Genomic DNA, 23597 nt, shown 5'->3' with positions numbered 1-23597 from the left:
TTACTGTTACATCAGAGTCACCTACTTATGCATTACATCTTTATAAACATTAAGTTCTAATGACAATATTTATTTATATAAATGTATAGTAATTTACTTATCTGCCTCCTAACCTTAGACAATTAATTTCCTTTTGCGATCATAAATAATGCTTAAACGAATGTTTTTATCCACAAGCCTTGGTCACATTTACTGCTATCATGTTCTGAGGATAGATCCCTCTAAATAGAGTTACGAGATCAAAGTTAGGATCATTTTGTAAGACATTGATACACATTCCCAATCACCTTCCCAGAAACGATGATTCAATTTAGACAGATAACTAGCAGTGTACAAGATTAGGAATCTTTTTCTCTTCTTATTCTCTCCCAAGGTATTCTCACGCATGCCTAAGAGCCTCAATTTACACCTAAACCCACTGGGCTCACAGGTAAATCTCCTCTAGATGTGCCCCGGGCTCACGTCTTTTCCACTCGACTTTCCCATGTGCATAGTTCAAATGTCCCTGGACATGAATGCCTGAATTGGTGTTCCCAACTCATGCAGCAGCATGGAATACGGGCTCTTTGAGGGAGTATCTTCGACACCTACCACTCTCTCACACTCCTCTTCCATTTTTAGGTGGTAAAAATGGAAGGTGGTATAGCTTACCTCCTATATACTGGCCACCATCTTATTAGTATCACACCTCTCAGACTATTACGACAGCTTCCTCAATGATCTCCCAGCATCACATGTCCCCTTTAAATTTGTTCTCCGTCCTGAGTCCTCATCCTGTTCTGAAAATGTGACTCAAGATATTTCTACCCCTGGCATCAAACGCTCTAATAGCTCCCTGCTTTTAGGAAAAGACCACACTCCCTACGAAGCCCTGCATGGTCTGGCCCACCATTTCCTTCCTCTCCAGTTTCTTTTCACAGTCTGCTCTCCCTTCCTCTCTCTGCTGCAGCCACACCGGCCATGTGGGATTTCCTCACGTGTGTCGTGCTTACTCCCAAAGTCTCGGAATATACTGCTTTCTCTGCCCATGGCTCTCTGTTTTCCTCGCTGCCCAGTTAACTCCTATACTTTCTTGGGATCTCAGCTCTGTCAGACATCCCTTCCCTGACACCCTCACAGGCCAGCTCCTCTTTCACATATTTTTCATATTTACCTTTCCTTCATAGCACCAATCACGTGTTTTCAGAAGTATGTGTGAGTTTTTCTTTTCTCTCTCTCTCTCTTTCTTATTAATTATTTATTTTGATAATGGCTGTCTTCTCAACTAGCCCATAAGCAACATTAGGACAAAGATTATATCATTTTTATGCTCATCATTATATTTCCAGGGGGTTCTGGGAAGTTTGAATCATGTTTATTTCTTACCATAGCTTTATGCTTTTTTCAGTTTTGTCATGTTGACATATGCATGTTTTCTTTTAATGCTCTTTACTGAGTCCTTTGTGTAGGGTGAGAAATGAACTCTAGTGTTGGCTTCTATATTTTTTTAGTGGTTTTCAGTTCTATCGGTAAATGATTATTTTTAAGTTTTCCAAATCATTCTTTAACTCAGTTTTGTATACATGAAATTCAGGAATAAAACTATAATTTCCAACTTATTGAACAATTTAGAAGCTTTTACTTTCTGCCACTTTATCTCAGGACAATTGCTAATCTATCTGGAAATACTGACCTAGAATATTATTTCTGAATTATTGTTTTCACATCTCTTTAAGAGTTTCCTTTTCTTTCTTTCTTTCTTTCTTTCTTTCTTTCTTTCTTTCTTTCTTTCTTTCTTTCTTTCTTTCTTTCTTTCTTTCTTTCTTTCTTTCTTTCTTTTTCACTTTTGTGTTAAATGTTGTTACATTTAAGCAGTTATTTAGATGGAAATCTGTTTAACTTGAATAAATATTTATCATCAGGCATTTTCTACCTGGGCTTCTCCATTTGTAAATTCTTACTGGGGTTCATTTTTTGAATTGGCCTCAAAGTAGAGTTAGCTATCTGTATTTCTGGTTGGCTCCGTATCGATGTGATGTTTCTCACGTTGGTTCAGTGAGGAAGCATAGAAGTTTCTTTTTGCTGTCTTCCTGTTCAGCCCATTGTTCTTAATCATGGTGAAGCATGCACTTCTCACTCACAGAATCTCAATCCAGTTCACTCCATGAGTCTTGTAAAAAGTTGACTGACACTGCTACTTTCCAGGGCTTTTGAGACTTTCCATCTCTGTTGTGTATAGTTTTCTGGATATAGCAATGGATGGATAAGAGTAAAAGAGAAACTGCTAACCTTTTTACCATCTTAGAAGAGAAGTCATCTCATTGAATCTTCATAGCAACCCTGCAAAGTTGGTAACAGAGCTGTTTTATAGTTGAGGAAAGTGAGATTCAGAGAGAGTTGGTGACTTTCCCATAACTAATAAAGAGCATAACTTGGGCCTACCATAGTCCTTGCCATGTGGCCTCCACAATACAAATAATTGTTAAATGAATGAATGAATGAACGAATGAACAAACGAACTATGGAATGAACTTGGACTGTGTTCATTTTTAAAACCGCGTTTTATCATTTTTTACTGGATTCATCACTTTCTACAGAAAACCCAAGATAAAAAAGTTTGAAGAGACAAACCCCAACAAGCAGAATGAGTGATTTTAATTAAAAATGGGACATATTTATAGGAAATATATTCTCCGAGTAAGAAAGTTTATTGTTAGAAAATTCGAAAGGTCATATCTTTGTGACAGAGCAGAAGGGGGAATGGATTCCTGTGATGGAATCAAAATTCACTGGTTTTTAATTATCTAATTACTTCCCAACCACTGCTTTTAGCTTCCACTTAGGTTTCCACTTGAGGTGTTTCCACTACTCAGTCTGAGCTCCTTTGAGATGCAAAAGTATGGGGAAGGCAAGGCTGGACAAATACCACGGGAGCTCTTGGCCTGCTACAAAGCACGCCAAGCAGAAAGGGAGCAGACTTTCCACATTCTCCAAGCAAATCTGAAGAATTCAGCTTTGGCCCATTCTCACTGACCTTTCTCCAGAGTATTTTCTTTCAGGGGCTCCTCGCATGGAAAATCCTGATTTTTTTTTTATTTTCCCCCTCAAAGGATAGCCAAATTCTTGAGAGGGAAAATAATTATCTGGTTGAAACATTAGAAGAGGGTCAAAGGCTTCTGGTGGCTTTGGCTGCCTCATCTTTACCCATTTTTGAAGCTTCATCTCAGGCTGTGTCTAGACATCCAAGGAGAGTTGGATACAGGTCTAAAACACTGAGCTGAGCTGATTTACTGGAAGTCTCATAAATCCTGTGGGTGCAGCTTCCAGGTTCTCACCACATGCTGTAGCTGTATAGATAACCCACAGCAATTTGTACCGACTGCATTTTTTTTGTTTAGTCTATTTCAGCTGCAATCATGCAGATAGGAGCTTCTGAATGATTTCACTATGAAATCAAGCTGAACTGTGTGTTTTACAGTTTGAAAAAAGAAAAGTCAACATTAAAAATGAGCAAGAGAAATTGTATCCCACACGTACAGGGCTCTTCAGAGCTACACGGAAGAGAAATGACCTCGTGATGAGCCTGTGTTTTGATTATACATAGAACTTTCATTCACAAGTCATAAGAATGGCTCTGGATGTTAAAAATATGACGTGTAATTTCCTTACCTATAAAATGTCTTCGATCATCTGAGACCAGACGTTATGTGCCCCCCAAGTCTTCTAGTCCTCAACCCAACCCTTCTGCCAACTTTCTCAAATGTTTCTCATAGGAAGAGGTTTCTAGATAACACAGCAACTAAGCATCCTTCTTGCCCTCCTGTGAATTTGCTCTATTCTAAAAGGATTTTCTGAAAATGAGATGTCAACAACCGATCACAAATCTCTAGATGCGATATTGTCCAGATGCAAGACAGAAGTTTGGTGGGATTGTCGCCTGCTGTTTTGACAGTGAACTTTTGTTAATGTAAGTTAAGCAAAATGTAGTAGGATACAGTCAAGACCATGAACTCCTGCTGAAATCCAGGCGGTGCCCCTTAGTATCTTATATGACACTGGGTAAGGCAACCTCTCTGAGTTTCAGTTTCCTCATCTGCCAAATGGGGATAGAAACAGTCTCTACCTCAGTCTTACTATAATAATAAAATAAGGTTATATGTGTGAAGAGCATTGCTTATCTCAATGCCCAGGATCAGGTAACTATACAAGTAAATATACAAAATTCAAAAATTATTGCTATGCATTACTCTCACTTCGCCTTTAGGTCTTCTGCATTTGACCTCCTATAAAACCAGACCTCTCCTATCCTGATAATTTCACTGACAAAGGGACACGTTTCTTCACCTGGTTTGATTTGATAATCAATCCTCTTGACAGAGTGAAGAGCCAAAAAAAAAATGAATAAATAAATAAGTTTTAAATGAAAAATACTTTAATCTTTAGGAAAATATAAGAGCATTGCAAAACACATTTACTGTAAGTGCAGCTGCCGAATCAGCTGAGTCACCGCCCGTCCTGACATTCTCTGGCTGCCAATGGCCATGTAGCCAGGGCCACGTCAGCGTTAATCACCATCACGATGAAAGAGTTGAGAGTAGAGCTTTGGTTATAACTGTGGAGTCTTATTTATGATGCAAAAGATCATCAAGAAGGCAGATTGCAATGTAAGTGGTGGAAATTCTTACAAGAGAGTATTTGTTGTCGAAACAGTGTTCTTCACCCCCAAAGGCTAACATCATCTGATGCCACATAAAGTAAGAAGGCAATCTCAATAAAAATAGAAACGTCTGGAGTGATGCGTTAGGAGGAACTTGATCTCCTGGCTTCTTGAAAGGAAGGCCTCTGACGCCTGGCCCCTTTTCCCCAGACTTCACTGTCTCCTCCCCAAAGAGGCGGAGAACTGACGGCTTCAACTGGTGTGTTATAGAGAAGAACTTGAGCAAGCGCGTGCCTGCAGGACACATGCATTTCTCTCCCCTTCCAAGAGGCTCCGGTGAGCTGCCCTGTGGTGGAGGCCTGCGGTTGCTCAGCTGTGCCTGTGACTGCTGGGGGGGGGGGGGGGGCTGGGGGCTGCCATGTTTGCAAGACACTCGGCCACAGATGTAGACCCATGTGTTCTATGCCTTATCTGTTTGTTTCCTGTGCTTCTAAAAAGAGCAACAACAAATTTTAACTGGAGAGGGGAAGGAAAGGGTGTGATTTATGGGCCCCCTAAAACTCCAACAGTGAGGGGTGGCTTTGAAGAGCGGGGAATGGTTTTAGTTTCAGATGGGCTAAACAGGAAGTGACAGAAGGGCTTCGGAGTGGAAAGGCCCAGTAGGCAGTTTGAAGACGTGGGACTGCTGTTTCAGGATAATAAATAATAACCAGCCTACATGTGGTTGTGATGCTGGGTGCCATGTGAATTTGTTTATTTTATTTTAATACAGCTTATTAGCTTCGTTAAGGATTTTCCCATAGGAGGACAAGCCAAACAGCCACAGGTCATGTGTCTACTCGGGCATAACCAAGAGCAGGCAAATTAGTCAATATTGCAATATCACTTTAAAAAGCTGCTGTGGCAATCCAAACTTCATTTAGCCCAAAGCAATGAAAGACTTTAGAAGGGAATGAAAAAAAAACACAAACAACAAAAAAAGGCAACTGGTGAAGAAAGCAGAGAGAACCACAATTATTCTCAGTCTGTCTCGTTTATTAGGTCAGAAGAGGTTGTGGTAAGGAGCTGCTTAAGCTCAGCATTTCTGAAATCTGAGGAATAAATATGGAATGGCCATCAGCCTCCCCACGCCATTTTTTCCCATTAGGGAAAAAAATGTTGCCCAGTCTGCACCAGCCTGGCCTCTGTCCCTTCAGCATTTATTTTTTGAGAATAACCTTACATAGGATCTTTCATTTGCGGTAATGACTAATAATAATTATTATTATATACATTTTTTTAAAACTAGATTTTTTAAACACTAGATTTTAAAAACTGGTTGTTGGAACTAGATTTATGAGGAAGTATCAACACGGGAGAAGCAATCTAATCCCAGAAGGCACAGTATTGCTCAAGAAGCCCAAAACAACAATTCTGGAAAAATAAGGACTTAGGGACTGTTGTTAGCCCCCAAACACCTAGAGAGAGTTTGTGAGGACTGTTAGAGCCTGGGGTTGGGGAGAGGATATTTGTGTAAGTTTATCAGTATTGAAACACTATTGAACAGAATGGGGTAGAGGAAAATTTTCTAAGAATGGAAGGGAATAGCACAGCCCTGGTTATCGATGGTTTTACACAATGGCTCACCACAAAATTAGCCTTTCAAGCTATTTTAGAATAATTTGTTTATACTATGGTTTTAATCATGTCAAGTTATGTCAAAGGCAGTTCCTTAAACTCATTTTGGAAAGTTGCGTACGAGTCACATGGAGAATCAGGCCTTCCTGCCACTGTGGCGTCTGAAGCTACAAAATGACATCCTGGGTCCACCTGGACATCTGGGCTGCTTTGCGAACAGGGCTGCTTTGTGCTGAGATGGGCTCTGACCCCCCTGGCTCACCCAGGTAACCACCTCACCTCCGCCTCCGTTCTGGCTCTGCAGCACCTCAGTGGTTCCACTCAGGGAGACCAGGACTGGGGTACACAGCGTACAACCAGATACACAATTGTTGAATGCCCCAAATCCATTCACACACATCAGTCTCTATGCTGCAGAAACCTGGTCTGTGGGAAGCTTGGCTGTTCAGTGACTTGTTTGGGGAAGCCATGTTAGGTACACCCCCGGTTTTCAGCATAATGGAGATCATTGAGTCATCAAAGAAAATAAATCAGATAGAAAAAAATATCAAGCCCTTCCATGGCAAACTATGTCTTTTGTGAAAGAGTAGTATTTACACAGAAGGTGGTCATAGGGGTGGTGAGGGGTGGCGGTCGTGACAGCCCTGCGGCCAGGGTTCCCATGGCACACCCTTTTGTCCTTCAGGCCCTCTCATGCATGGCTGCCTCTGTCCCCCTGCCTTCTTCACCACCTGGCCACCTTCTCCACGCTCTTCCAGCCTCGACTCACATACTCCCTGCTCTGAGTCTTCCTTGGGAAACATCATTGCACAAGGGATTCTCTCCTCTGTGCTCTCTCAATTCCTTAGCTATATATCCTTTGAGTTGAACTATAACTACCTTTTCCTTATGGAATTTATTACTCCAAAAGGTGGTAAACGTATAAACAATGTCAGAGCTGATTTACATAAAATTATGGGTGAGCGATCCGTAATGGACCGATCAAAAGAGTAGAGATTTTGAGATCCATCTTCAATCACAAAGTGTCTATTAAGGAAAACTTCCATGCCGGGTGTCTCCATAGAAGAGAACAGAAGGGTGGGTAAAGATTACATGCCCTGTCATTCTGTATAATGGTTCTTAGGGTATTCATTTATTGATTTACTTGTTTAATAAACATTTGTTGGGAAGCTACGTGCCAGGTATTGTGTGAGGCCCTGAGGGACCCAAGTTGATTACAACAAAGTCTTTTTCTCATGGAGCTTCTGTTCTGGCCCCAAGCACATAAGCTGACAATGAATGGAATGCGAAGACCTAACAATCAATGATTCAGATTTCATTATCCAGGTACCAAGTCAATTCCAACGTCCCAATGACATTTCCCTCTCCCGGCCTAAAAACTAAACAAAAACAGATATCTGTTTTATTCCCGTAAGTTGCATCATTTTAACCATCACTCAAAAGAATGAAAACAATTCATAACCCAGGTAAAGGAAATCTTTACAAAGCTCCTGATGGTTATAAAAAGTGGCCGTTTAAAATGTACTCTACAAAGGCATTTTTTGACCAGACAGCTGTTTCAAAGAATAATGATTTCATGTTTTAAGACTAATTTTAAAATTGAGATGTCTTTGCCTTCCAGGAAAACTCAGCAGCTGTGGAGATTATTTCACTTCTCTTTCTTTCACATTTTACTGGATTTAATTTTAAGGGGAAAAAAGATATAAAAGAGAAAATTGCATGCAACACAGAACAAAACCTATTGCAAAAGAAGCAATTGCACATTCTTAACCACAAAAAAAATAAAAAACACACAAAAAACAAAAACCACACACACACACACACACAAAGGCAATCCCAAATCTCTTTTTAGCTGAGGAAGGAGACGACACAGCCCTTTCCTAGTGAAATTTACCTCTTTCCTTGCTACACTTAGAAAACGACACCCCTAAGTCTCAATAAGATCACGGTAAACTTGGTTTTCTATAGGAATAGAAAGAAAGAACTGAATGGCTTCAGGAAGTAGCAAAGGAGAATCAGCTGCTTCATCCTTCTCATTGGTCCAGTCCCGCCAAACACTGTGCCCAGTTCTGGGATCCAACTAAAGTGATGGGGCCCACCCTTAGGGAGCTGGAAAGAGACTCCACGGAGATTGAAGAGGAGACAGATGAGGCACAAAGGCCAGGGGAAGATGCTTCCAAGATGAAGCGCCTGCAGGCAAAGCACTGTCCACCGCAGTACGAAGCTCTTTGTGTTTCAGGCTGTTGCCATGGAGGGAAAAACTGACAACACAGCACAGAGATATGAGAAAGAGGCTTCTGGTAATTCCCACGAACTTCTGATAATCAGGTCTCCCTCGGTGGCTAGCAAGCCTCTAAGGTGGCTGGTATCTGGGAAGGAAGAAGCTCTGGAGTCAACAGGGGAGATTGAGGCCATGTTGCTGGGCCTGTGTGGGTGTAACAACAGGTGGGACGCAGAGGCTGAAGCCTGAAACAGCCCCATAAGCTGCCCAGGTTGCTGCGCTGGAGGGCTGTGTATTTTTCTTCTCCCGCCACATGAGGGACACAGGTGGGGCTACAGTTATCAGAGGAGAAGGATGAGCTGTATCTACAAATAAGGAACCTGAGACTATCTCCGAGTTAAGCCTAGCATTCCAGTGGGCTAACACAGGAGGCTTCCTAATCAAGTCAGTGAGTTTGAAATATGTGTTGTAGGTGAACAGTTGTAGCCTACCTACAATACCCTTCTCCTTACCCGCTATCAACACTTTCGCCAACCAGTTATATTTCTGGCAGGTTCATTCTTGTGAGTCTTGAGAGCTTTAGGTTTTAAAAAGAATCCGCGTGATGTGATGGAAAGAATATAGACTTTGGAATCAGAGAAATTCAAACTCTGGAAGAGTTAATTATGTGGGAGTTAGTTTTGTGACTTTGGGCCAAATGACTCAACTTCTCGGAGTCTCTATTTCCTTGTTGATAACAGCCGGTCTTTAAGGATTTGAAATAATGTATGCAAAGCCATTTGCACGGGGCCTGCTAGTAATTACTATTAAAACGCAAACGCTCGTGGAAAACCTTATTAGCTCACAAGGCAACCTCCCAATGATGTAACCAGCGGAGAAAGAAGGTCTAGAGAAGGAGGTGGACAGAATGAGCAGCGAGGATGAGCAATGGACAAGATGGACCACAAACTCCAGCTCCCCCATAGCTCTGCCCTGCGCTTGGTAAAAACACTGGGACCAGCAGTCACGGAAGCAAGTATAACAGATTTCCATCTTGCTCAGATATGGCCTTGCCTAGAGGTGAAACAGGGCATCTCTTGGTCCCTTTCCATCCCAATGTCATAGCACCCTAAAATTTCAGAGCCGAAAAATGGGACGATCGAAACGTACGCCACAGTTTTCAAAGTATCACTGAGGAAGAACACAAGTATAACACTGTGAAACCAAGAAGTTAACACTCAAGAACAGAACTATAAATTATGGTGCTGGGTCTGCAAAGCAGGTGCGATTCACTAAAAAACAACTAAGAGCAAGCCTGTCAATGTATTTTAAAAATGAATAATAATTGCTAATATTAAGTACAGCTCTTTACAAAGTACTTTACATCAACACTTGGGGCTCTAAACCACGTTGTGGGGACAAAGAGCTGACCCAGGAAGTATGTCAACTCGTGGCTCAGCCGGAAGTATGTGAAGCATGCTTACACTGAGGAAATGAGCCATTGGCTCACAGGTTACCTAATTTCTATTGAGGTACCATTGTCCTGGGGACTCTCCTCTTGAGCTTGCTGATGCGATGACTAATTTGTGGACCACGGAGAAAAGAAACCAAGTTCAAATGGATGGTTCACCTGGAACTCTGTCATTTTACCATCTCCTGGAACATTCCCATGACCTCCCACGCTCCTCTCACTGCATCTCACCTCACCTCCCTTCAGTCCACAGCGTGGCTCATGAGAAATATAATGTATTCCTCTCCATACTACTGTCAGCCCGTCTAAAAATCTGGGGGACTTCCTTGCTCCCCGGCTTCAAAACATTTTCAGACCAAATTTTCTGGTGATTCAGTTCTGCTAACACATTCTCTTTCCCCACCATCATACACACAGAATATCCTATCATATTCGGTTTTCATAACGTACAGTTACAAATGAGTCTTTTTCTATCAAAGCAAAACTTGTTGTTCCCCGAGCACAATGTTCTGTCTTTGGCCATGACTTCCCATATCCCAGTCTTCACGTGTGGGACTCCAGTCTAGTCCTTTCACTTCACTCACAATCATACTTCAGGATACCTTAAAAATGCTTGAACCATTGAGCTCTTATTGTGTGTGTGTGTGTGTGTGTGTGTGTGTGTGTGTGTGTGTGTAAAACCTGGACACTACATAATATTAAGTTTCAATGCCTCTCCTTATACATTTTTCATGAATGCTTTTCTTGTTCCCTCCTAATATTAACCTGGAATCCCTTCTGGATGCTTTTCCTAAATGTTTAACAAAGTGAATTAATATATGTAAGAATGAATTGTAAAGGATAAAGTTCTACATAATTATTCAGCCCTTTTTTTTTTACATCCTCACAGAACATGCCGTTACCATTAAATACATGTTGATTGAAGCTTACGACTGAGGGAAAAATCAGTAAGCAGCAAGCTGAAGGACATTAATGAGTAACATAAAAATTCACTCACTCACCCACTCATTACAGAATAACTACTACCTGCCAGGCATTGTTCTGGGCACTGAGGATACAGCGGTGAACAAACGAGGTTAAATTCATACCTTCACAGAACATACACTCAAATGGGGAAGACAGGAAACAAACAAAAATGAATAAAAATAGCAAAAAGTAATGAGCGTTATGAACAAAATAGAGCAGGAGAAGGGGACAGAATGACAGGAGTGACTCTTTAGAGAGGACAGTCAGAAAGTGAGGTGGTGACATTGGAAAAGAGACATGAGTTGAAGAGGGGGGCGTGACTTGTGAGAGTTTCTGGGGGAAGAACATTCCCAGATAATTCCAAGGCCCTCAGCTGGGAACAAGCTCAACACAGTGGGGAAATGGTAAGGTGGCCAGTGTCCGTGGAGCAGGGTGAACAAGGGAGAGAAGACGGAAGTGAGGTCAGAGCCGGAAGCCAGAGCAGGGCGGGCCTCAGCGGCCATGGTAACTTTGGATTTTTTCCTGAGCATGATGAGAAGACACTGAAGGAATTTAAGCAGAGGTGTGTGATAGGATCTGGCTTACTTCTTTGGAAATCTCTCTCTGGTTGCTGTATGAAAACACACTAACTGTAGTGTGACGACAACAGAAGGAGACCCGCCAAATCCAGGCCAGAGATGAGTAGGCTGGGGAGGTAGACACGGGAAGAAGTTGAATTCGAAATAGGAAGAGCGTCCTACGTTTCTGAGGACCTGGCTGTGGGAAGCGAGGGCACCCTTGGGAATCAAAGGTGACTCCCAAGTTTCTGGCACGAGCAGTGGGGAGACTGGAGGAGGAGCATGTCTGCATGGGGAGAGTAGTTCAATTCTAACCTGGGGTGGGTAGGCGGGACACTGGATCCAAACCTTAAGCTCAGAAGAAAGGCTCAAGTTGGGTGTGGACATTTAGGTTCCTCGGTATGTAGATGGGGCAAGGGCAAGCTCTCCAAATCTTCACATGGTGACGCTGGTGACCGAGGCCTTTAGGATCTCACTGAAGATCATGACTGATCTGACAACAGGACTGAAGATGGACCAAGGGCATCCGTTTGCTAATGGCTTTGTGCTGATCGGGGGATTCTTAGTGTAAATACCCACACACTATAATGTGCCGATGCACAGACATAAAAGACCCTGAACTGGGTATTAGACTAGTCTACTGTCCCAAGGTACTCAATTAAATCTTTTTCAAGCTTGCGTGTTTCACAGGAATAAGCTTTTACAACACACATTAGTGTATTAAAAGGAACTAGAAATATCCCAAATTATTTTTCATTCCGGCATCAAACGATGTCTCGCAAGGTTTCTCGTAAATGAACTGCACCCGTCAAAGGTGATAAGCATCCGTCTTTTTCTCAACATGCACTTGTTCATTTCCTACACTGAGAGGAGGACACTGACACACAGTCTGGCAGGACCACGCTTGTAAAACCAGATTGATAACAAAAATAAGCAAATTTCGGCAACAGGAAAGCCGGCCTAACTCCCCAGGTGAAGCATGCATGGGAAAACCAACATCAGAGCTCAGGAAAAGTCCCAGTGGTGATAGAAACTCCAATTTGAATCAGTCACTATTCAAGTTGGGTTCTTCTGGGTCTGCTGCGGTTCTTCTCAGTCAGTTTGGGGCAGGTTCACTACGGAAACACGGCAGCACTGGAAGGGCAGTGAAGCCACATGACACGGGCAGAGTTTGTATATGTACCGCATGAGTCACAGGCTGATGCGTCTGACTTTGAACTGGAGGCAGGACAAAGCAGACGTATGTATGGGAAAGAGGCTAATGAATGAGACATTTGCCTTCTCCTCCATGGCTTATCGAAGGATGAGTATACAGTGAACACTTCCCGGAAGGCAACTGCATTTTTCCCCTATTAGGAAACACTAATGGCAGCACGCACCCCTGCAAAGGGGCTGTAAATCACGAATTGCAATAAAACTTGAGGGAATGTTGACCTGAGGGTAGGGGGAGCAAGGAAAAGAGCCATTTGTATACCTAAGGAAAATAGAATATAGAGCACTTTTTAGGAGCATGATGCCATTTGGATTCTATAGTACTTTGAACAGAGTATAAAACAAGTATAACTTTGGCTCAAATCTAGAATTCACCACGACAGTATTCCTTATGTAAGAGAGAAAGCAGGAAACGTATCAGAAAATCAGTCTCTGAGCTCAAGGAGGTTTTCCTTCAGGAACAGGCTAATTTTTGATGCAGCCATAATTTTCTATAAATTGCTTGGGGCTAATGTAGTCTAATCAAGTCTGTAATTGGCAGAACTGCTGTGCAGCCCATGTATTTATCCAAGAGTCTCTCCTATTCTTGAAACTTCCATGGGGGGAAATCATAGGCACATATCTAATGACACTAACACTTTAAAAACATCTCTCATTTTTTCAGAATGAAGCATTCTATTCCTTTTGCTCACACTTGTTAATTCTCTTATCAATTATTTTAATTTTCACTTACAGGATTCTCTCTGGTTATGTTATACCTTTCCTTGCCATTGAATGAGACGTTTTGAACATAATGTTCTAGATTATAAAACACCATATATATGTGTGTGTGTATATATATGTACACACACACACACACACACACACACAGAGGACGTTTTCTATCCTTGATGGTGTCCACTTGATCACACCAACACATTGCATAGATACTTTCAAGGGCTAGTTTGCAGAGACTCCAGGGTCCTTGTCACTCACTGCACTAAAACCAGATTCCAAGAGTTTTAAATAGAGTGTGGGTCAGTTTCCGCTAAAGACACGCCACATGATGTTTTCCCACATTGCAATTAGTCTCCCATTTCCTGCTCACATCTAAAGCCCTGTGAAACCTTCTGAAGATTGTGAAATCTTCTGGAGATCTTCTTTTTACTGCCCAAGGGAGCCTGATCTGCAAAGTCTGAGTTTTTGCAACGTATTTCTGATTACTTATACAGATGTTACGACTGGTTTACACATTGGGAATCTAGGAAATTAGGAGCTGGGAAATCTCATTTATTACACTATGCCATGGACGGGAATCGCCATCTCTTCCCAATACACTACGACAGCCATAAATGCAGAGAACAAGGCCATTTCTGTTTCAACTAGTCCTTACCTCAGAGCCTAGCACACAATAGGTGCTCAATAAACTACTTATAAGTCAGATAACTTCTACCCTCAACTTACTTTCTCAAAGAGAGTTTCCTCTCATTAAAAAATAAAAACAAAACAAACAAAAAACTCAGTTCCATAATGATTGAGGTGTGCTAATAAAATTTACAGTAAAACTTTGCTAATGGCTATTTGAAAACTTACAAATGTACTTATACATTGATTATTCTTTTTTTGTCACATATATTTAACCACCCAAAGAGCTCAGAGAATATTAAGGTGTGCTTTCCTCTCCCAGAAGCTATCTTGCCCTTCGTCTAGCTTTTAGTTCTCACGCCCTTTATTATAATTTACACCAGTTTACCTGATATGAAAGTGAGGATCCCCATATCTGATTCTGGAAATATTCTGACTCTCCAATTCATGAGAAGAATCCCAGAGGCAAGTTAATGGTATCAATAATAAATGGTGGTATCACATTCAAGTGCAAAATTATAATTAGCATGAACTTTCATTCATCAAGGACAGTTGAGGAATGGGCCGTTATACTAAGCATTTTGGTTAAATTAGAATATATATATATATATATATATATATATATATATATATATATAATGTGTGTGTGTGATTTCTGTATTACAAGATCTAAAAGAATTATAACACAATTTACATGTAAATCTGTTCTTGTTGATAAGGCTACTCTCTTTAGTCACATCTGTATTTCCACATACGTTTCTCAGAAATCAACACATTTCCAACATCTTTATCTCCTTTCACCCAAAGCTATTTGATGATTTCTCTTGCTGGCACCCACCTCCATCAGAATCATCATTGATAAAAAAGAGCAATGGTAGATAAGGGGAGTGAACAAAGTTTCTGGAAATTTTATAACTCTTTTATATTTTATTTTAGGGGGTGAATGGGAAGGGACTGAATGGCATGGCCTTGACTGCTAAAAACAAAACAAAACAAAACAAAAAACTATCAACTTGGACTGAAACGGTTTTGACTTTCCAGATGTGTTCTCTCTTTACCCTCTGCTTTGACAATGTGTAGGGGACACGTTAAATCTAATTTGGCAATCAGTGGATTCTTTGCTTCTAAAAATTAAAGGAAGTAACCAATAGACTTATTTATATAATAAGTACACCACCATAGCATGAAAATAAACCTTAAATTGACGTCACACTTCTCGTATATTACGTCATGTATTGCCTAACCATTACAGTTCTCAAAGTTTTGTCTGGGGGTTTCTGGGGTCACCAAAACCCTTTCAAAAGGTTCTCACGGTCAAAACAATTTTCATAATATTAGTTTGGTTTTTTTCACTCCCATTCTGTTATGAATGACAGAGTTTTCCAGATGCTACAATTCAGGTGAGGGTGCCATCACTTTAGCAGTCAATGGAAGATGAGCTTGTACACTCTCGGGTTACTGAGAATTTTCAAAGGTCGTATGTGCTTTTGCGAAGATTAACTCATTTGTTCTCAGTACTTCTACTATGTTCTTAATAAAGACCCATTTAAAGTGCGTGACAGACCAATGGGTTAATGCAGCAGAATATGAAAAGTTTGTTGATATGATTTCAGATTCTACACTGCAACTCACTTTTTAGAAACTATCGCTTGTCGAGTTTTGGTGATGTATCAAAGAAGAAAATCCACAACTGTCTATAAAGGCTATTAAAATACTCTTCTTTTCCTAACTACATGTCCCTGTGAGGCCAGATTTTCTTCATATACTTCAACCAAAACAACATATTGCAACAGATTCAAAGCAGAAACAGATACGAGAACCCAGCTGTCTTTCATTAGCTACACATTAAAGATATTTGCTAAATAGTAAAAAAAAAAATAATGCCACTCTTCTCTCTGATATTTGAAAATATATTTTTCCATAAAAATATATTATTTGTGTGAACATAAAATGGATTTATTACTATTATTTTTAAATGGTTTAATAAACATCTTTTTAAATTTCTCATTTTTAATTTCTAATAATGGATATAGTTGATGGCATGCTAATAAATATTTAACAACGAGCTTTCCAGAAAAAAAAAAAAAAGCTGTGGTTTGTAGCATTTGCCAATTTCCACGGTATAAATACTCTTACTATGGCCAATTTTAAGTAACAATGCAAAGTCAACTCACTCACAGAACTCCCGATATAATCCACACCCTCCATATAAACAAAAGCTCTTTGAAGTCTTCAACAGTTTTTAAGAGTGGAAAGGGGTCCTCAGACCAAAATGTTTGAGAGCCATTAGTATGGATCTTACATGGCCAATTTATTTTTATGATTCATACTGCTGGTCATCAAAACACAGAAATGTTTTAACTACTTTAATGCAAGCATTTATCTGTATTCTAAAGCAAAAATCATTCTGTAATAGTAAAACGAGCTCGGGCTAATATCTAGTTGTATAACACATCACTGGTGCTTTGTCCCCTAACAGGTTTAGAGGTGCGTGGAACGAGGTGTGGATTTCACAAACACAATGGCAGTAAAGACTAACACTGTGTTGGAATAGTCAAAACGAGTCTCTGCAATTGCATTTTTTGGGAAACTGTTGCTTTATAGGAACAGCGTTTTCCTCAGATTCTAAGAAATAAACATAGGCAGTTTCAAAATTAGAGAAAGGAAAAGAAAAGGGAAAAACTCGCTCCAGTTAGGCTCTGCAAATATTTTCTTTATGAAACCACGCATCTGCTCAGGGTTAGTTGCAGTGTGACTAACATTTTCTAGCAAGGCTTGTGCCGAGTCAGTTCCCTTTACTAAGGCCGTGTGTCTTAATTAAAATTAATCACACATGCCAGTACATAGATTTAATTTTAGTTTCCCTCTGAATGCAGCAAATTGAAACAATAATATAATTTATATTCAAGGTATATAATTAAATCCTGCACAATTCTTTTCTCTCAGCAGGTATAGTCACTTAAGGACATTCTTTATGGGTAAGTTGGTTTCACAGTAAATCAACTGAGGAAAAAATAAAAATACATCACACATGCAATGTTAGCTCACAAAAAGATTCCTGATTTGTAAATTGATATTGTAAAAGGTTAGGCTTATAAATAATATTCTTGAGTGTGCGATTTGAGGGAGCCTAGTGAACTTCATATAGCTTTACATACCCACATGTTTCTTTGATTTAAAGGTTTTTTGTTTTTTTCTCTAACTCAAGAACTCCTAGACAAGGTGTTTAATAAATCAGCATCGTCTATAGTAACACTGGTAATAATGGAAAACAGTGTGTCGGCCACGGACGCCATTGCTCAGTGTAAGTGGATTTAAACAGCAACAGATCTGAATAGTAACCCTCTTTGGACTTTTTCCGTGTATTTTCCTATTTGATGCAAGGTTTTTCTTCAACATGCAGACTGTTTTACAATATTCTAGAGGACATCTCGAAAAACCTGATGGTTCCAACAAGTCAGTAAAACGTGCCCTTAGTTTTCTTTATTTTTGTTCTTGGGAGGCCCCTGAGACTGCCAAAGAAATTGAAGGTGTTTAGAAATTTCCTTCAGGCTAGATCCAGCTAGGGAAATGTTCACATCCCTGTTTATTCATTTCTTAAGAGCTCTCCCCGCAGGTTGCTGCCTGAAATCCCTACACACCTGGCTATTTCCCCCTGCTGGCTTCAGCTTGGGGGTGTCAGGCCCCCTAGAATCCCCATAACACTGTAGAAAGCATGGTACACAACTCACCTGTATTCTAACCTTATCTTAAATAACAAAACAGTAAACTCGGTCTTTAAAATAAAAGCCTCAGACAAGGCAGCAAATCTCTTGAATCTAGTTCTTTGGCATGACTAATTCACTTTTGAAAAGAAACGTTCATTTTTAAACAAAAAGTAGCTGTACAATTATATTTATAAACAATCACACCTTTACAGATATCGGGTCATTTGGACCGGTCTCCTTTCATGAGGACCTCTCAGACTATCCCTTGCAATGTTACCATTACAGCATCTCTTCAAGATGGTGTCTTAGAACCAAGCATGTGTTTTCCTGTAGCATGTTTGCAACCAGCGATTGCTCCCTGATCATTAATGAACACAGTTGGGGCCATTTTATGGTCCCCAAATGGAGGGAGGCAGACTTGTGTCCCAAGCCTCAGTGTTTGAGCGAGGGGTTGTGGCGGGGGCAGGGAGGGGGGGACGGGACACAGAGGTCTATCAGTAAATAGGTGTTTGGGGAAGTAGCTGGTGAGCAAGCACTGTGTGTTTGTTCCGAAATCCTACAAGAGAAGTAAACCAGCTGTGAAGGACATAATTTCCTTTTGTTCTAGACCTTTACATAGCCATGTTGGACTCATTCATCAAGACAACCCTTGCACAGAAACTTCCTAAACGCAAATGCCTCAAACACTGACCAAAAACCCTCTTGGCGCTACTAATGGCTTAAGACACGAGTCCAGTTTCAGTCCTTGGGAAGAGAGGAACTGATTTCAGTGGCTGAGTCTATCCCATCAATCCCTTTGAAATACGCCAAGGCTCCCAGGGAGCCTAGCGCCTAATGCCCCAGAAAAAATGGATACGGACTGTACACAGGTGTTTTAAGCATGAAGAATTTCTCCAAAGCCTTTTAATGACATTTGAAAAAGCTGAAAAGCACCAACTTGCTATTTTTTTCTCCCTCAGAAAAGGCAGAAAAAGCCATCCAAGTAGGGCACCATACTCCCATTTCACTTCAGAGTTTAATTTGAAAACCAATAAGAGAAGAATTTAAATTGATTGCTTCAAGCCACAGACATTTCATAGCCAAGCAATCATGTCAGCTTTCATGAGAATTTATCTTAGCTGTGAAATCAATTGTCACAGACTTAGTTCACAAAAAATATTACCACACCATATTTGATTTCTGTCTCGGTGTGGTTGGTAAATCACATAAATCAAACGGGTAGATAATTCTTGTTCTCCAATCTCTCTCTCTCTCTCCAGGCTCATCTTTGAAGACATTTTCTCCCCTCCTCTCTGGTGTACCTAGTGTTTCCTAATGATGTCATATCACGAAGGGAAGAGATGCAGTGTCGAGAATTGGGAAACTATTGTAATACACAAGATCAGGCCCATATGATGACAAATATCTTTGCAGTGAGAGACTGGAACAAAGGAAGAGAGAGGACATAAAAAACAGAGTTCTCTGATTCAACGATTTAACTGCTTCCAAAATAGCAAGTGTCCTTTTATTGACTTGCTAAGCATGTACTTCTCTCCAGCTCCTAGATAGGGAAAGCACAAGGTTTATCCTTTTAGATTTACAGAGGGAAATAAACATTACTGTCATCTTGTGAACTCACCATCAATAACTCTCCGAACATCCTCAAATTTCTGTCTGACCCATGTGAAATTAAGAGTCCTAGCAGAAACGAGAAGGGCCAAAAACTTATCAACAGAACACTGAAATGCTGTCTTCTGGCTCTCCCCCTCCCTACCTTTCAGAAGTTCTGTATATAACAGAAACCCTGAAATGTGTTAATACTTTGCTAGAGCTCAAGGGGTGAAGATTTAGAAAGCTGAGTGTAGATACCTACAAAACATTTTTGAATAACGGAAATAAGATTACGAGAGCAGAGTTGAGATAATTTACAACAAAACATCTCCTCGCCCTGTATTTATTTTCTTAAAGGACAATGTCATGGAATTCTGGTCTGTTCAACTCAAACGAAGCTTATTTATACGCTTCGTATAATTCTCAGGTTCTTACTTTTTCAATGAAAGATTACCTTTTGTATTAACACTACTTCCTCTAAGAGTTTTCATCGACTCCTTCCATTTTCAGCCCATTTGGATCTGAGGCTCTAGGCTTCTAGAGCTTAACTACAGAACGATTTTTACTGGCAATTGGCGCTGTTTGTATCTTCTCTATATAATACACACATATATATATATAAAACGAAGTATAAAATTTGGGGAAAACCAAACACTCATCATCCCTGAAGTTACAGAAAGGGTACAGTGAACTGGATTGGTCAATTGAGAGTGATAAGGAGATTTTACTTTCAAACCCATTGTTTTCCCTCCACTGGGCACTCATAGTTAGAGGGCATTGCAAACACACCTACGTGGGAAGATGACACACCTGCACATACTCTATGAGAAAATGTACGATTATACACATTTCATGACTCAGCTTGGATTGGAAGACTGGTTACCAACTGAATCTTCCTCCTACAAAGAAAAAGCTTCTTGAATCGGAGTACTCGAAAGATAAACAATTCTCACTTAGTACTCTATGAGGCAAGAAGAAAGGTCTTAAACATTCTCTTGACAATGGTGGGGTAAAATAAAATAAAATAACTGTTCCAGGTGACTTGTTTCTGTTCCGAATACAAAATTAATTGCGTTGTATTCCTTACACAAAGTTTCATTTCCTGGTACAAAACACTACATGTTTTTTAACTATTGAATTTCCAATAAATGTGAGCCTCTGCCATTCCTATTCATGGAAGAGTAATTGCTTCCCTTTTCATACAGATTTGACACTCTCCTGCATCCTAGTGAGACATGACCTTTTAGACAAGGCATTGCATACCACCTTTTGCCCAGCATATTTGTTTAATTAAGCACTTTTCCAAACAACTTGAACTCCAAGCGGGTCTTAATATAGCAACACAGCCATAAAGGTATATAAATGGAAAACCTGACTCCAATTCCTTTCCAGCTAACAAGTGGAAAAATATACCACTCAACAATGAGAATAAAGAGCCATTCTTTTCAGAACGCCTGAGAAGCGCACACTAGCTACAGTGCCACAGTATTTGACATTTATTGAGTGTTGGCAATGTGCTGGGGACTAAGTGGAGTGGTGAAACATCCTAAAATCCCTTTCTGTAAAAAAAAAAAAAAAAAAAAAGAGAGAAAAAGTTGGGGGGAGAAAGTGAATTGGAACACTTGGTAATGTTGATAAACCATATCCTGAATTGAAGCTACAAAGCAGCATCAAAGAAAGAATGCCTTATTTTAAAAGAAAACAGAGCTGGACAACCCCAAGGGGTGCTCAGAAAATACCTTTGTGGCAGCCCTGCAAACCCCCTGGACAGATGCGGTCTCTGCTGGCTACCAGATCTGACATACCTTGGACCAAATGGGCCTTAGCATGACCTTAAAAGGAAAGGACTGCCTGGGGGGAACGGAGAACAGCACAGTGAGGCCATTAACTAGATGTGCTTCTACCCGAGAAAATGGCATTTTTAACAAAATCAAACGGAAGAGAAACCTGGGGGAACAGTTCAATCTTCAGCTTCAGCCCGGCCCAACAGAAGTTTAGCCATCTTTTAACTTGGATTTTTAAAATGATATGGTGATGCAATGAATGGTAAAGCAAAGCATTACAACTTAAGCAGCCTTCCCAGGTATCTAGGATGCCCTCTTGAAAGGCCCAGAAGGGGGACTGGGGAATGCATAATCTTACCAGGGGTTTTGGAGGCTAAATCATTTAGGGGTGAAATTCACTCTCCTGAGCTCTGAAGCCATTGCAACTAGTAACAATTCCCTCCATTTATAAAAACCTTAGCACTAAAACACTGTTTAGAATGGCTCAAAAATCTGGTCACCAGACTCATAAAGATCATATTAATTCACCAGGACACTGAAGGCTTTTTAAAGAAAGATGTTAAATGTATCAATTCCCACACACCTGATGATTGGGGACCACAGAGTAACTGTTTTACACTTTACAGTGGAAAGTTGAAATAGCAACTGAATGAGCTCTTAGGAATAGTGCGGTGACACAAGCAGCAATGATTCGTAGGTGCTGGTCAGTTCCAGCGCGGGCTTTGCAAATGAGACTCCACGTGTTCCAAGGAAAACTGTAAGATTTAACAGCAAACTGAAATACCTACACGAGAAGTTAAAAATCTCTTCATTGCTGCTCTATTAGGAACAATCCCAACTAAAACAGTTGGTACAATTCCTGTTCCGTAGTTGATATCAAAACTATGGTATCAGAAAGAGCTCTGGATCAGCAGACATCAGCCCTGGGTTCCAGTTCTGGCTCTGTCATTAACTGCTTTAGTGACAAGGGGGAAGTCATTGACCGGTTATAGCTGTCAACTCCTTAACCTGTGAGGTGAGGAGGACGGACAGACTATCTCTAAGGTCACTGAGAACCCTAAAAGCCATGACATTTTACATTTATGTTGGTGCCCACTCCGAAATTCGCCCAGGAACCCTCACCACCAAGCCGTGCATCTCACATGGGTCAAATGGCTAAATAAACTGATCCAAATCACTGCAGTGAAGACGGGATGAAGACTACAAAGTAAGAGAAGAATGTATAAAAACTCTTCTAAATGAACCAAAGATCATCTAAACCAGGGGTGTCCAAACTGCGGCCCGTGGGCCAACTGCAGTCCGCAATCCATTTTTAATTGACCCGCAGCAAATTCCAAAAATATATTTAGTTTACTTAAATAAACCAGGTGAGACAATATGTACTTCACCTCGAGTGAGTGGCCCGGCTGTTTGTGTATTTTACTGCATATGGCCCTTGGTGAAAAACGTTGAGAAAAGTTTGGACACCCCTGATCTAAAGGCAAGGAAAAAGAACACTTCTTATAATTCTTAGAAGACCTTGTCTCAAAAGAAAGAAAAAAGTAGGAACACAACCACAGAATCAACGTAAATGGTGAAAAGAATATCATTAAGTATAGTTGGTAGAATTATGCTAAGTATATGGGCTTTTGATAGATGCATAATTTTCCTTCTACACAGAATATTCAAATACATAAACTTACATGGGTAAATCCAATTCAATAAATCCTACGGAGGGGAAAAGGGAATGTTCACCTTGCCTTGGAAATGAGCTTCTTCGCATCCAAAAGACTGGCAACAGATGAAGCAACACTTCCCACCTTTTTGCTTTGACTAATACTATTCTTTCTAAGGGGCACTTCTTTCTATTTCCTCTCCATCACTTTATGTCAAAACGCAATGAGAGTCACCTTCTACGATGCTAACTATTGCTTATGGCTAAACCCTATGCTCTGCTACTCCAGCACTTAAGTGACACAAGTAGCAATGGCTAATATAGGAGTGGAATACACTATCATACAATCTGGTTAAATGTTACCTTATACACTATAACCCATTCGTTTCACGTATAGTATCCTCTCAACTAGATTATCTTTTCTATGTTGTTTATCTCTTCATGGATTTAACTTTTCTGTCTTACGATTAGTGAAAAAGGAATGCTGAGTAAGACTCAGTGGTGATGATAAATGCCATGCAAAACAAGATCACAACTTGTATTTCATTCAGAGCATCAATACTGACATGCAGGTAGGTAATGCAGAAATGCCTAATAAATACGTTGGAATGAATAATATAATAAGTGTGTACTGAGGGAGCAAATGAGAGAACAGGAGAATGACAGCTATTTTTTCTCTGATCGGTTTGTAAAACATTCATGTTTGTAAATATAGAGAACTCCCAGGCTGGCTTTCAGGTTCACTTTTATCACAATCCTTAGTTCTAGGGGGAAATTGGGAGCATATTTTTGTGTTGCAACAACTTAATGATAACGAAAGGCCATTTCACTTCAACCAAAATGGCAGAGTGGAAAATTT

The 23597-nt window shown here is 40.3% G+C and overlaps 1 protein-coding gene across 12 annotated transcripts in view; it reads right to left on the bottom strand.

Moving 5' to 3' along the window:
- Positions 1–23597, bottom strand: part of DNM3 (dynamin 3) — a 388315-nt gene that overhangs the window by 86278 nt on the left and 278440 nt on the right. The gene's annotated exons all lie outside the window — the stretch shown is intronic.

Source organism: Rhinolophus sinicus, linkage group LG17 (assembly GCF_036562045.2).
Source record: "Rhinolophus sinicus isolate RSC01 linkage group LG17, ASM3656204v1, whole genome shotgun sequence".
Lineage (NCBI taxonomy): Eukaryota > Metazoa > Chordata > Mammalia > Chiroptera > Rhinolophidae > Rhinolophus > Rhinolophus sinicus.
The sequence above is the reverse complement of the archived record's forward strand: the minus strand, read 5'-3'. Positions and strand labels throughout refer to the sequence as shown.